Source organism: Sphaeramia orbicularis, chromosome 17, assembly GCF_902148855.1.
Source record: "Sphaeramia orbicularis chromosome 17, fSphaOr1.1, whole genome shotgun sequence".
In the NCBI taxonomy this organism is placed as follows: Eukaryota; Metazoa; Chordata; class Actinopteri; order Kurtiformes; family Apogonidae; genus Sphaeramia; species Sphaeramia orbicularis.
The window spans coordinates 37,600,522-37,615,900 of record NC_043973.1 but is presented as its reverse complement, the minus strand read 5'-3'; the positions used below and the strand labels follow the sequence as shown (position 1 = coordinate 37,615,900).

Genomic DNA, 15,379 nt, shown 5'->3' with positions numbered 1-15,379 from the left:
CCAATTGACAAAAAAAAGGAAAATATAACACATCATTTGTGGTAGGCTGGTGGTTTAATAAAATTGTAGAATGTGGAGAAAAGTGGATTATTTGCCCAGAGGAAGGTCTGCGCTCTTAAGTACTCCTCGAGTTTTACTTTATTTGATCACTAGGAATAAGGGAGAAAAAAAACACTCATACTGGGATCTCCTGGTCTCCCTTTATGAAAAAATAAATAGATAAAGGCCAGACTTAAATAAATATTAGACTATTTGTGATATAAAGTCCTGTAAATATTAACACTGTACATATACGGAAAGAGACACGTCCACTATAATGTTGTGAAACTCTATCTGATCTGAGACAGCCACAGAAAATCTTCAGACCTTCTTTTCCTAGAGGGCAACATGTAACTGACATTGTTTTTGTGTCAGAAATCAGTAAACTCAACAGATATTTCTGCCTGAACTGCTCCTGATGGAAAATGCTGAAGGAAGCCTGCTCTAACAGTTATCATTTACCAACATACATGGAAAGACATCTTGCAATTCCCGCCCTCCTTTCATGCAACAATAAAAATAACAGCGATAATTAATGCAGATTATTTTCTCCATTTGTATTCTCTTTTTGGATTCAGTAAACTGTTGTCATCCCCAGAGTGACTGATACAGCAGCATGGTGAGTTTTACTGTCAAACAATATAAGCCTCTGTTTTGTCTTTTGGCTGCAGCTGAAAAATAGATAACAGCTCAAATGATTTCATAATACTATTTATCTACTATACACACACACAGACTGTTTATCTGCTTGTTTAAACCACCAAAGGCAAATATATTTTGTGCAGCTTGGCGGGATTGTGGTTTGTGGTGCATTTAGGATACATTGAGTTTACACACACACACACACACACACACACACATTCCACTGACGTACAGTCATTTCCTGGAGACCTATTCCAGCCATAACATGCCTAACCTTTAACCCCTAACCCCTAAGTTTAAACTTAACAGAATAGTAAACCCTCAAATGTAATGATTTATGTTATGCAGACCTACATTTTGTCCCCGTAGTGGAGCCATGTCCCCAGAAATGACTGAGGGAAAAGATTTACATGCAAGTAATGTAATAAATACCCAGACCACACACAGCCACATACACTAAGAGGAAGTAAATGTATATGAGATATGAGATATCAGCAAGAAAACATGAGTAATAGATTACAAATGAAAGTAATTTACATTGGTGATTCACTATGACTTCTCTTTTCTTAAACATATCGTCACCATTTAGTTGGATTGTGAGTTATACTATTGGGGAAAAAAAAGCCTGTTGTTTTTACAGAAAAAAAACTGGCAGCTCTGGTTTCCAGAACAATACTGTAAAAAACACATCCAACTGTAAATATATTTATGGAGTAACATGTAGATTTAACATTTTAAACATGTAGATTTAACATTGGATTTCAATAGTAAATGGACTGCACTTATTTAGCGCATTTTCTCCACCTTCATGGTGTCCAAAGCTCTTTCCAAATCCACCAGGTCCAACTGGGAACAATTCAGGGTTCAGTGTCTTCCATGGACACTTGGACATATGGACAGTCAGAGCCAGGATTTGAACCACCAACCTTTTGGATGTTGGACGAGCTGCTCAACCAACTCTACCAACCCATTCATTTACAAATTTAAAATGTTACATTGTTAAATGTTTACTTTTTTATAACTTTATATATATATATATATATATATATATATATATATATATATATATATATATATATATATATATACATATATATATATACATATATATATATATATATATATATATATATATATATATATATATATATATATATATATACATATATATATATATATATATGTATATATATGTATAAATAAAAGCAAATAGGCTGTTATTTCAACATTATGGTCTTTGCAGTTTAAACAGCACCACATTGTTTTTTAATTTAGAGTTTTATTTTCTAAAAACAATAGAAATACATAATTTCTACATCCAAATCTGGTTGTGTTCACATACTCTTCCTTTAAAAACTACAGCTATATTTGATTTAATCGTTAACACAAAAATCTTTTCAAATAAACAACTTTCCGTTTTATTGTCACTTAGTTTTATTATGTTGCAATTTTACAACTTTTTGGTGTTAATTCTACAGTCATTTTTTTACAGTGCATTGTAAAAGTATAGTTTTGCTTGTTGGCAGCAAGGTTATAATAGTTTTGGATTTTTCATTATAGTTTAGTTTTATTTAGTTTTGACTTTTTTTGTCTAATTCAGTTAGTTTTAATTAGTTTTTAGAACAGATTTGCTAGTTTTTATTAGTTAAATTTTTTTTCTAAATGCTTAGTTTTAGTTTAGTTTTACTCTTTGTTTTTTCATATCTTTTATCTTCCTCACTGTCATATTCAAATAAATCCCATACAGGGCTCTGCTGCTTTCTCCCAGCTTTAATCTTTTCCCAGCTTTAGTCTCCATGTTTCCAGGTAGAGTGGGGATGAGAACACAACTCTAAACTACAAATGACGAGAAAAGACGGACCCTGAAGTGCCATATGGTGCTGCCAGCTAAAATTGCTTGAGCAAAACAAGTCAATTTCGTATCAGTCCGACATTGACAAAGACGAAAACGAAGGGAATTTTATCCATAATTTTTTAAGCGTTTTAGTTAGCTTTATAAGCACACAATACAGTTTCAATTAGTTATCGTTTCATTGTTGTAATTGTAGTTTTTATTTATTTCAGTTAAGAAAGATGTTTTTTCAGTTCTAGTTTTCATAATTTCATTAGTTTTCCTTAACAATAATAACCTTGGTTGACTAGCAGATAACATCAGTAGCTTTAAAGATCTGTATTTCAGTCGCTCTCCTTATAAATGTTTAGTTGTCAAGGGTCTGTGGCCTTCTGGTCAGCAGACCGGCCTGATTCACAGTTCACTGTTACATGACTACTTGTCACTCTGTCCGTTGGCCAATGCAACTACAGCACAACCTGTAACTCCCCTGACCACAAGCCACAGTTATATAACACACAATACTTTTCCATCTGGCTCCTGTTATTTCAGTTTTCCCTTTAAGGAAAAGCAGTAAAAAACCATATGGATGCTAACTGACAAGACAGGCTAAATGTTAAGGATAGTTTCATCAACATATAAATCAGACGACACTGATATTCCTCAAAAAAAGAAAAAGAAAACAGCATAATTTTTGCTAGAAAGTGGTCCTACCCCTTGGCAGTATTATCCTTACCTCCAGCTATAATTTCCACCAGAAGGCGGCTTCCACAAGTAATAATAACAAAGTGAAAAGGGAAGAAAATTAATACCCTGCAGCTTTGTACATTTCACATAGCGGGCCCAAAATACCTATTTGTCAAAGTTAATAATTAACAGCTCATTTTACAACTAATATTTTAAGTAAATTACAAACTGAATTTATGCCCCATATTTCTCTTCCAATATGATGCAACTCTTAATCTTTCGCTGAAACTGCCTTTGAGGAGACCAACATTTTTTGCTCTCTGGCCAAGGTTTCTGCGTATGTGGTCAGTCTGTCAGCAGTCATTTGGTCCAATAAAGACAGTTTTTTTCTCCCGCTCTCCCCTCAGTCCAACCACAATCCCTCTCGGAGTCAGTTGTCTGCTTGTGTAATGGAAAAGGAGTATTTCGTGCTAATTCTTGCTTATTCCTTTTCCATCCATGGTGGGGCACAAGGCAGTGGTGGCAGCTTCTTGAATGCCTCTCCCCTCGCCTCGGCTTGTAATAGACTCAAATTATTTGGCTTTTAAGTTGAGTTTAGTAGGAATATTGTCATTTAGACACTATAATATGCACAGGACATGGAATACAGTGTCTTTTGCATGAAATAACATGCTTTTTCCATAAATTTTGTGATTGGATTGCTCTCTGTTAGGTTTTTTCTGAAGTATAAGACATTATTCTATTATCTACTACTAACTATTGTAACATTAATATAAATTATTATGTAAATACCCTACTGAAACTGTAATGATTCTTTTCAGTGGCTAAACCTGCTCAACGTCGCACAAAACTTCATATATGTGTCAGTTGTGGTGAAAAGTGTTATATTTTATGGATGGGCATGATTAGGACTCAACAGTGCCCCCTAGAAAATCTCTAAAATCACGCTCCTTAATCTCAATCACCGTCAGGTCAAGAAGAACAATAAAGTCTCTTGAACTCACAACACAAAGTCAGTCATTATTGTTCAGGTTTTGTCATTACCGTATGTTGTACAAACTCTTAGAAATTAACCATAATGAACTGAAATTTGATCAGTATCTTATGTTAGGGGTAGACTGATATATTGATTTATTTTCAATATCAGCCATTGGTCTTAACTTTTTTTTGAAAGCAATATGAATATTTGATCAGTAGAAAAAATGTTCTAAGATATTTGATCAGGCACCTATGTGGGCAGCACTTGAAGTTCAATAAATGTTAAAAGAATACGATCTGTATGTGAATTAATAATTTCATTTATATTGCTGCATAAAAATGTTAATTACACTGGGTTACAAAAAAGTGTTTTTTGCAAGTTGTCTAGGTTTTTTCAACTGAATTAGGACCATTTTGCACCGCTAAATCCAAAAATGACATCTGTTTTTCTCAATCAGGTCAGGTTTTTTTGCTAATTTGATTTTGAAAAATTTGATCTTCTCACAAAATTGATTACATTTTTGTGACTTTATCATTTGATTTTTTACATAGTTCTCACCCAAAATAGGTTTTAAGAGAAAAAAAATCATTTTCTAACAGGATTCCTGTTAGGTACAATGGTGTATTCACCGCAGATGCAGCAGAATACGTCAGGCTTATTTTTGCAAGATCTTCTAGTCAAAGCCATTTCATTCACCTGTAATATTAAAAAAAACATTAATCATAAATTGGCAAAAGTAAAATCTTCAGAACTCGTTTATTGCAAGAAATATGAAAGAATTTTGTATCATATGATGTGAAAATGCCCATAAATGTAAGCAAAAATGTTAAAAAGCCAATATGTAGCATAGTTCAGAAAGCTGACCTGATTGAGCAAAAATTAATGTGATTTTTGGATTCAGCACACCAAAATTATCCTAAATCAGCTCAAAAAACTTAAACAATAAATTTGTTGTTGACCAGTGTTATCTGAGTGTTTCAATTGTATTTTACGGTTAATGTGCTTGAAGAAAAAAAATCAGCCTAAATATAGGCCTTAAATATCGGCTGTACATATCGGCTATCGGCTGATCAGTTTTTAAAAATCAGCATCGGCCTTAGGAAAACCCATACTGGTCGACCTCTATCTTATATAGAGGTGTGCAATGCAAAGGTATCAAAATTGTTTTGCTGTGACAGTGCTGTGAACTTTCGTTTTCTGTTTCTCCAGAAATGATTCAATGTCACCGGCTGTAAAATTTCAGCAATTAAACCCTCTATGTAAGGTTTTGATTTGATTTGATTTAGTGATTTATTCCAAACATGCAATGAAATTTAATATATATGTGAACTAACAAAACATACATAATAATACAAATATCAAGAATCATAACAATCTTGTACACAAGAACAGCACAATAGTTCCATTTACATGCCCGTAAAGCTTTTAATGTAGGTGAATCCGAAACATCTATCTGGAGCAGATGCAAAAGTAAAGCTTCTTGAAGCCATTTCCAAAACACAACAGAAAATCCACTGCCTTTTATTGAAGTTTGCACTTTCAGTTATTGTACTATTCAGAAAGGAAGTGATATTTGAAGAGATATTAAACAATAACAGATTTTTTAAGCAGAATAATACGACTATATATATATAATATGAACCAACTGATATTTACTGTGATATTTACTTTAATTTGTAAAATGTACATAAACATTGAAAAGCATACAAAAATCTACATTTTGTAGGTGAAAACAGTTCATCTCACCTTTTCCTCTTTATTATTAGCATTATTTTATAATGTAGGGTTGTAATTTTAGTATCTTTATTTTAGTTTTACGTTTCAGAGTTTTAGAAGAGTTCATTTTCTGAAAGGTCGAACTGAAGCCATTTTTATATATTTAGTCTGAATCCAAAATAATGTATTAACCCATAAAGACCCAAACATCCACCATCGACCCAATATCATCTACTAATATAAACAGTTTAATCCCTGATGATTGACTAATTCATGTAAATAACTGGTGTAAAATATAGTTTGTCATCTTTTCATGGTCATCAGATATGACCATATTTGGACATTCAGAGGCTCCGTATTTACCGTGGAAACACCGTCATCTTCTACAACATTGATTCACCACTAAAACCCATGGAGTTGGATCAATGACAGTGGATGGAGACACTTGGTTTATGTTCAGTTAATGATATATTTTGCTGAAAAAGTCACTTTTTCTTCCATTGTCTCCATTTTTGTTATTATAATCCTCAACTTTACTCTGAGCTTTTATGAACATCTACAGGATTAGTAAATTAAATGTTGAAAAATACCAGGTTTTCACTGAAAAAAACTAAACACAGAAGATAAAATTAAAATAAATGGTGATAAACCACTTAAGGACAGTTAAATATAGAGAAAAATTCATTTGGGAACGGCCACAAATGTCACGCTGGGTCCTTATGGGTTAAAACACCAGTGACACATCAACACAGGCTGCAGAAGTATACTTTTTATTGGGGAAATTTGTTAGATTTAAGAGTACTTCAGTTCCTGGGAGGATAAGATTGTAGAAACAGCAATAAAACATTCTAAATATATTGTGCATATAAACAGAGTTAGATTTTTAGGGAGGCCTGTCTCATGTTATAAAACAGCACAAAAACTCAAACTCTCATGTATCATTACATGGTTCTGCATAAGTGTGATTCTCTCATACTGATGTCCCTGAAGTACACCTGAACACATCCACACCTGGACATTCAGACACTGATGAACACTCTCTCAACCTGTTTCTGACATTTCCATAATCATGCAGTGAGTGAAGTTAGACTCAGAACAGGTTTAAAGTTACTGTTTAGCAAATTTGTGCACCATTCAAAATGATGCAAGTACTGAAGATGCCTGCATGTATGCATTAAATCCTGTTGACTGCATTCACACACCCCACCCTGCACAGTGCTGTAAAGGTCGGATCATCACTGCTTGCACCTTTAATTAAATTTTATCACTATTTGATTAATTTTCTGACAAATCTCTGTCAAATTGTCTGTCAAAACGTTTTGTCTGTAAATGTAATAATAATAATAATAATAATAATAATAATAATAATAATAAATAAATAATATATAACAACAATAACTGCAGTAACAACAACAACAATAATAATAAAAATTATCATTATTATTATTATTATCATCATTATTATTATTATTATTATTATTATTATTATTATTATTATTATTATTATTATTATTATTATATTTTGTGAAGTGTCTTTGAGTGTCCAAAAAAGTGCGATATGAGTATGGCATGTTGTTGTTGTTGTTGTTGTTAATAATAATATCACACTTACATAGCACTTTTTTGGACACTCAAAGAGACTTCACAAAATATAATAAGAATAAGAATAAGAATAAGAATAAGAAGAATAAGAAGAATAATATCACACTTACATAGCACTTTTTTGGACACTCAAAGATGCTTCACAAAATATAATAAGAATAATAATAAGAAGAAGAATATCACACTTACATAGCACTTTTTTGGACACTCAAAGACACTTCACAAAATATAATAATAATAATAATAATAATAATAATAATAATAATAATAATAATAATAATAATAAGAAGAAGAAGAAGAAGAAGAAGAAGAAGAAGAAGAAGAAGAAGAAGAAGAAGAAGAAGAAGAAGAAGAAGAAGAAGAAGAAGAAGATCACACTTACATAGCACTTTTTTGGACACTCAAAGACGCTTCACAAACACTCAAAGACGCTTCACAAATGTACCAAACAAAAGGCATTTATTCATTGTGAAAAGGAGCAAAGTTGTTATTTAACATAATATATTCAGATGTAACCCAACATTTTGATTCCTAACCCTAGTAATGCTTTCTCTGTGACGGTAATGGATTACAATTACATTTATTCTGTACTTTTACTGTTTACTACCTGTTTACAGCCCAGTGCTCGTGCTTCAAACACCAGAGGATTGGCTGTTCTGGTATGACGGCAGAGCCCCAGAAGAAGATGCTGGTAACATGTTGAAAGGGGATCTATGAAGAATGAGAGGCATGCACCAGGAGAATTAACCCCCATGGATGGCACCGGGCCCTCTACGTTCCCCTCTCTTTGCTTCATTATAGAGAACATAGACCACATAGCACTGGATTGGGTTACACATTCTGTGCTAGGGCGTTCTGCGAGGGTACTGATGTTATCTGAGATGATTAGGGACGGTACACAGTAAATTAACTCTGCAACTTGCTCTTGCTTCATACCAAATTGTCTTTATTTTGACATGTTGTCACCAAGCGTCCCAGAGGAGCTGCTGTCTTCACCGGGCCGGCTACTCCTCTGAGCTCCTATTGGCTGCTGTCTGAGGGAGTGGGCGTGGCTGTGCACATCTAACCTCCCACTTGTCAGTCTTGTTGGACAGAAGGCAGAGGAGGCATGTTCCTAAGCCCCTCCCAGATCTCCTTTACACACAAGTAAACCCAGCTTCTGTTATGGCAGGGCTGCACATTGGCATTTACCAAACAGCCACGGCATGCCAGTCTCCCTAGCAGCACCTCCCCGCCTTCTCAGGAGACAGAAAAGGCTGAACTGAGCTGAGAACAGACCGTAGTGGACTGTCTGGGAAACACACCCTCACATCAGCAAGACAAAGTGGAGGAAACTGCTGAACACATGTCCCAAGGTAAGCTCTTATTTAATATTCATGTCATATCTCCACTGAAGAAGAACTGTTGAATCGGACTGTTAATCAAAGCTGAGATGCTGAATGTTGACCTTGAATGTTTTCGATTCCAGGGGCAGACTGATCTAAAATTCAGGGTCAGAAAAGCTTTTGACTCTAAAGTGATTAACAAATTGTGTGGAGAGAACCTCTTAGCCTGTGTTGAATATTAATGAGACTTTCTGGAGGATAACTTCCCCCCCATTTTAGAGATTAAATGTTGAATTACATCTACATTAACACAAACAGACACGGTGCACTTTCTATTTTAACCTTGCCGTGTTAACATACCATGGCTTTCTTCGTTGCGTGAAGCCCCTGGCAGCTGTTTCATCCCTATGAGCTCTGGCTCCACATGCCACACAATGAGGCTCAGATACCACAATGCAACTGTGACCCATGTTGCTGTTGGAATGGGACCAGGACAACTCTACTGGTCCAAAAAAAAAAAAAAAAATCCCCAGACAAACATATTTAAGACGACAGAACCTGAGGGATTTCTAGGAAGTTTTGACAAAAATGTGAGTTTAAAAAAGAAGACCCAGATAGAGGAGGAAGCCAAAGGGAGCTCAAGTCCAAACAGTTGGCTTTGCTTTCTTAAATCAACTCTGAACACAAGGTTTTGAGTTATGCGCTGGAAAAACCACAGTCTGTACCGCCAAAAGTGGAGGAGAGGAATGATTTTTTCCGAGAACAGAACATAGCCAGGGAAACATAGGGATACATGTAAAGACAAACGAACAGATTATGGCAGTGTTTTTCAACCTTGGAGTCGGGACCCCATGTGGGGTTACCTGGAATTGAAATGGGGTTGCCTGGAATTTCTAGTAATTGATGAAAATAGAAAATAATAAACTTACGAATAAAAAATATATGGTGAGTTGAGAGACAATCCCAATCCATAAAAGACATGACAAACTGTGAAGCTGAAACTGCAGCACTGTGGTTCTGTTTGTCTGTCAAATGTTCATTGTGGTCAGTTTCAGATGCTGCAGCTCTTTCATAATTCCTAGTTTGAGTTCTTGTTTGTTCAGTATTAATTGTCAGCCTTGTAAATCTGTACATATCCTGACCAAGGAAAATCAAATTCTCCCTTTGTGCGGTAATCTACACCTGGATTTACTGCCTCTGTCCATAATAATATACATTATATAGACTAAATGTCATCTAAAATTATTGTTTGTTTGCAACATAGTATAGCAAACTATAACATGATCAAAAACAAATTAATTTTAGCACAAAAAAAAAAAAAAAAAAAAAAATCTTTGTTATGAATGTCTGGGGTGATGTTAAAATAGGGTCACAAGCCAAAAAAGGTTGGAAATAACTGGGTTATGGGTTATGAGAGGAATTAGCAGAGCTGTTTTTGTATATTTTTACAAGGTCGCAGTTACTGTAGCTCAAACTTGAATAAGTCATCTCCAGTTTTAGAAGTCAGGCATTTGCATTTTATAGTTGGCTCCATAAACTGTTTTTGTCCAAGAACAGGCTGGCTGGTACATGGGACAAAGTCATTCAATGTCTGTCCTGGCAGCTCCAGTGATTTTTCTCTGCACACATTCACCCCACGTGAACCCAGTGAAAACAAAAACATGACAGTGGATGAGAATAAGCTGCAAGATCTGTAGAATCTGTGGCGCAACCAAGTGTATAAATGTAATCTTTAAGACAATATAGATGTAAAATAAACCCTTTGTTGTTATCTGGGGTTTTTAGTGTCTTTGCTTCATAAGGAGGTCACGCCACTCGCTGTGTCTTGAGTTCACATTTAATTTGTGGCTTTGGTAAAGAATGCTGTGGACAGGGATGTTGTGATTATGAGGTTTATGCTGATGCAGGAAGAGTCGAAAATGTCCGTGTGAGATGGGATGCATTTACAAAGAGAAGAGGAACTGTTGTGGGAATGAAAGATGAAAAGACTATATATAAAAAAAAAAAAAAAGTGCGACATTTCTGCATTTTTAAAATTTGACACTAGCTTCAGCGGGATATAAAGGAAATGTTGATTTTGAAAACCTCACAACTCGCTCTGAAGTTTGACTTTGGATTGAGTTCAGTTGTGCAGAGGCAGCGGTGGTGGAGCTCTGTGCAGTGCTCTTTAGCTGGGGCCTGTTTGGGGTAAGGCGAATATTTTACGTTTCATTTCTTGGGTTTCCTGTGAGGTGGGCCAATTTAAACCTGTGCCATGAAAATGTGGACAGAGTTAGGCAATGCCTCATGGGAAATGCCTAACCCTAACTCTGCTATATTGTTTCCTCTGTGGTAACCTGGTCAGGAAGAAATATAACTATGGCTATATTTATGTGACGGAAAATAGAGGTCTTGTGGCTCGCATTATGCATTGTGGACCTCTAAATTCACTTTGTTTATCTTGCAGCGGACAATAATTGTCTGAAATGTCTGTTTCTGTTTGCTGTTTGATTTAATTTTGTGCAACTGCTCACTCCTTAGACATGTCATACTGCTTTTGCACAGTAAAATCGCCAGTGTTTATATAACACTTAAAGAGTTCATTTTAACTCTACCTCAGTGAACATATGGTCCCTATCTACAAAGTGTAAAATTTACACTGAACATAGAGTTATATTTCCAGAGTCAACTTTACTTTAGTAAGAGTTAATATTGTACACTACACTCAATCAAGTTTTACACTATGTGAGAAGTAACACCCATAGGGTTATTCACATTCAACACTGAAGAGTTAAGTGTTAAGAAATAACTTTTCCAGTGTTAAACCTACTTAACACTACATGTTGATAAATAAATTACTCCAAAGAGTGTTGATTTCTAACTGCCTCCTACCGGTGTTACATGTGATGTACTACAGTCCCAGTGTCTGCAGGGGTGAAAAAAAGATACAATTATTTCTGTACACAATTTATTCTAAGTAAAAATGAAATATTGCAATTAAAAGTAAACATAAAATGACATGTAAAATGAAAGCCGCCGACCTGATATCATGTTTTCCATTTGAAATTTGGTATTTGAAAACACGTACCCAACATTGACGACGACGTAACTATATTCTTGCGCACAGAATCTGCTTGGATGAAATAACAAAAGCAATAGTTTATTTACACAAACTTACAAACGCAATTTTTCGATGCGAGGAAGATAGCGATGCCAGAGTCCAACTTCTCACTCAGTTTGAGCACGGAGGTAGGTAGGCGGGGCTTTTCAGAGTCATTATTTTTTAACACTGAAAGGTATCTTGCTCCTATTGGTGTTGAATTAACTTTGAGAGAGTCAATTTACTTTAACACTGAATATATGACACTGACAGTGTAAAACCTCTGTTAACTCCAATTATTTTCACCAACACTGGAAGTTATCATGTTAAATTTTACTCTGTCCATTGTTGGAATAACTCCGAAAGAATTAAAATACTTTGACACTGCATTTTTTACTCTGGCAAATTTACTGTGTATAGTATGCATTTAATGCTTAGATCAATCTGTTTTTTTTGGGGGGTTTTTAACTCGCAAATGTAGAAAGATTTCCTGACAGTGTTGCTTTCACCATGAACTTGATGATAGGTCCACAGCAGTGAGACTGATTGAGATGTCTGCAGTAACAGGTGCTTTGCTGCACAGCGATCGACAGAGATAATGTTATGCAGATTTTTATCTTACAGAACACAAATTCTACTGAGTTTTTATCTGAAGATGATATAGTTTTCTCTTGTGTTGTTTTGTTTTGTATTTCTACTTGCAGGACACAGAACAAGATTAACATTTATTGGCTTGTAAAATGCATGTCTGGGTTTCTTCTGTCCTCTCTGACATGTACTCCAGCTTTACACCCACATGTATAGGCTAAACTTAGACTTGTCAGCTCATGTGCTGAAAGATTCTTCTCAACATTATAAAACCACACTGGAAAAACAACATACTGTATATACTGTATCGGATTCGATGCGCAACATATGCATCAGATTTCTGTTACAGAGAATACTGTCAGAACAATTTTACAGTGACAAATTCATTTATCAGAAAAAAATCTATAAATTGTAATGTTCTGCATTGTGATAAAGCACACACCACCTGTCTTCATTCAGCCAAGTACAAAACCCAACATACCAGACACAACCTGCATGCAGGTCCTGCATGGATCTACATTCACAACATGTATTGTATTTCAGATAAGTTCAAGAGTGCATGTAGTTTCTCTTCCCATATGAAAGTGTGTGCTTGTCTATCTATAATTTACACATTTGCTGCAGTTTATTGCTGGCCATCAGAGAGTGTGTGAATGATGGAGGTCAAAATTCCCAGCAGAGCTTTTTGGTGGTGTTTGTCTGTTTACTGCATAGCTGACATTGTTTGGGGCTGTGGCTCGGTGGCTGCGGTGCCTCAAGAGGACAGCGAGCTGCCACAGAGGCTGGTGGTCAGGAGGAGGGAGGGGGGAGGGAGGCGGGGGAGGAGGGAAGAGGTGAGGCTGGAAGGACGAGAGCATGTGCACAGAGTTACTCAGCCCAGGAGTATCATGATGCACTGACTATGATAATGATCGAGTCATGGTACGACCATTCTGATCTGCTGATTACACTGATGATCATCTACTACACAGGTGTCAAACACGCGGCCCAGGGGCCAAATCTGGCCCGCAGAAGGTTCTAGTCCGGCCCTTGGGATGAATTTGTGAAATGCAAAAATTACACTAAGATATTAACAATCCTTTTAGTTCGGGTTCCACATTCAGACCAATTCAATCTCAAGTGGGCAGGATTCAGTCAAATACTATCATAATAACATAGAAATAATGACAACTCCAAATTTTTCTCTTTCAAAATGTGAATATTTTCATGTATTTACACTAAAACAAAGTATAATTTTGCAAAAAATGTGAATAAACTGAACAAATATGAACAACCTGAAATGTCTTAAGAGAAGTAAGTACAATTTTAACAAGATTCTGTCTGTTATGAAATGTTTTGCATATTTGTAAATTATAATGTACATGTGGAAATGATAAACTGTGGCAGAATATTGTTAAAATTACACTTATTTTTTTTCAGTTTGCTCATGTTATTCACATTGTTTGAAAGGATAGATTGTAGATGTAAACTTTTTCATATTGTAAATTCAGTTTTTTCGCTCTGAAACATAGAGAAAAGTTTGGAGTTGACATTATTTATATATTATTATATTGTTATATATGTTATGTTATTTTACTAGTCTGGCCCACTTCAGATCAAATTTAGCTGAATGTGACCCCTGAACTAAAAGGAGTTTGACACCCCTGATCTAGATATTTCTGAGGTGTAAATGCACCATAGTGTGAAACCCAAGACTTTGTCGAGGACTGGTTTCCATGAATTTAGACTTCAGGAAAGACAATGTTTTGTGGCTCAGTAATGGGAAACACTAAAATAGAATAGAATAGAATACAATAGAATACAACAGACTTTAAGAGAAGTAAGTACAATTTTAACATGATTCTGTCTGTTACTAAATGTTTTGTGTATTTGTAAGTTATAATGTACATGTGTAAATGATAAACTGTGGCAGAATATTGTTAAAATTACACTTATTTTTTTTTCAGTTTGCTCATGTTATTCACATTGTTTGAAATGATAGTTTGTAGATGTAAACTTTTTCATATTGTAAATTTAGTTTTTTCGCTCTGAAACATAGAGAAAAGATTGGAGTTGACACTATTTATATATTATTACGTTATATTGTTATATATGTTATGTTATTTTACTGGTCCGGCCCACTTCAGATCAAATTTAGCTGAATGTGGCCCCTGAACTAAAAGGAATTTGACACCCCTGATCTACTACATCATTTTCTCAGCATGACTGAAGAATAAAAAAAAATAGGAATCATGTATTTATTTATTTATTCATTCATTGCATTTTGCTGTCTATTTCAGAGAAAAAAAATAGATGGAATGATGCAAAATAGAACATGGTCTTATCTTAGTGCCTCTTTAACTTTCATGTCCACATTGCATCATGTAGGTCAAATTTAGAGGGATTTAGGCTGGATGCATTTTTTAAGAAAAACACTGATATTTCTCACCAGGACTTTAATAATATATAGATTTTTTTTTAAGTCCAGTACATTGAGGTCAATCCCTATGTATTGGTTAGTTCATATTCCCTTACTTAATCTTGCATCAGTAATGTCAGCATCTTGTGTCTGGCACATCAACTTGAGTATCAGTATCTCATTGCACTAGTATTTCTAACAATGTGTCATTGCATGCCAGGATTCTGTTGGGTTTCTGTAAATTGGCTTAGTCTGGTTCTGACCAACTCTATATGTAAAGTGTCATGAGATAACTTTTGGCGCTATATAAATAAAATTTGATTTGATTTATTTGTTCTTATCTATCTCTCCTTTATGTGAAGCACTTTGTAACATGTTTTAAAAAGTGCTATATAAATAAAGCTTTACTTACTTTACTTTTTAAAATTTATTTTGACTAATTCATATCAGTGCATGCTGGATCTGTGTACTGCATGATTGTATGTGACAATTA

General features: G+C 34.9%; 1 protein-coding gene across 1 annotated transcript in view; it reads left to right on the top strand.

Annotated features, from left to right (window-relative positions):
• The first annotated feature begins 8,647 nt into the window (after window positions 1-8,647).
• The window catches only part of LOC115436530 (KN motif and ankyrin repeat domain-containing protein 4-like), a 46,138-nt gene continuing 39,406 nt past the window's right edge, over window positions 8,648-15,379 (top strand). The window contains exon 1 of the mRNA XM_030159395.1: window positions 8,648-8,851. The gene's annotated coding sequence lies outside the window, so the exon portion shown is untranslated. The remainder of the gene's footprint in view (window positions 8,852-15,379) is intronic.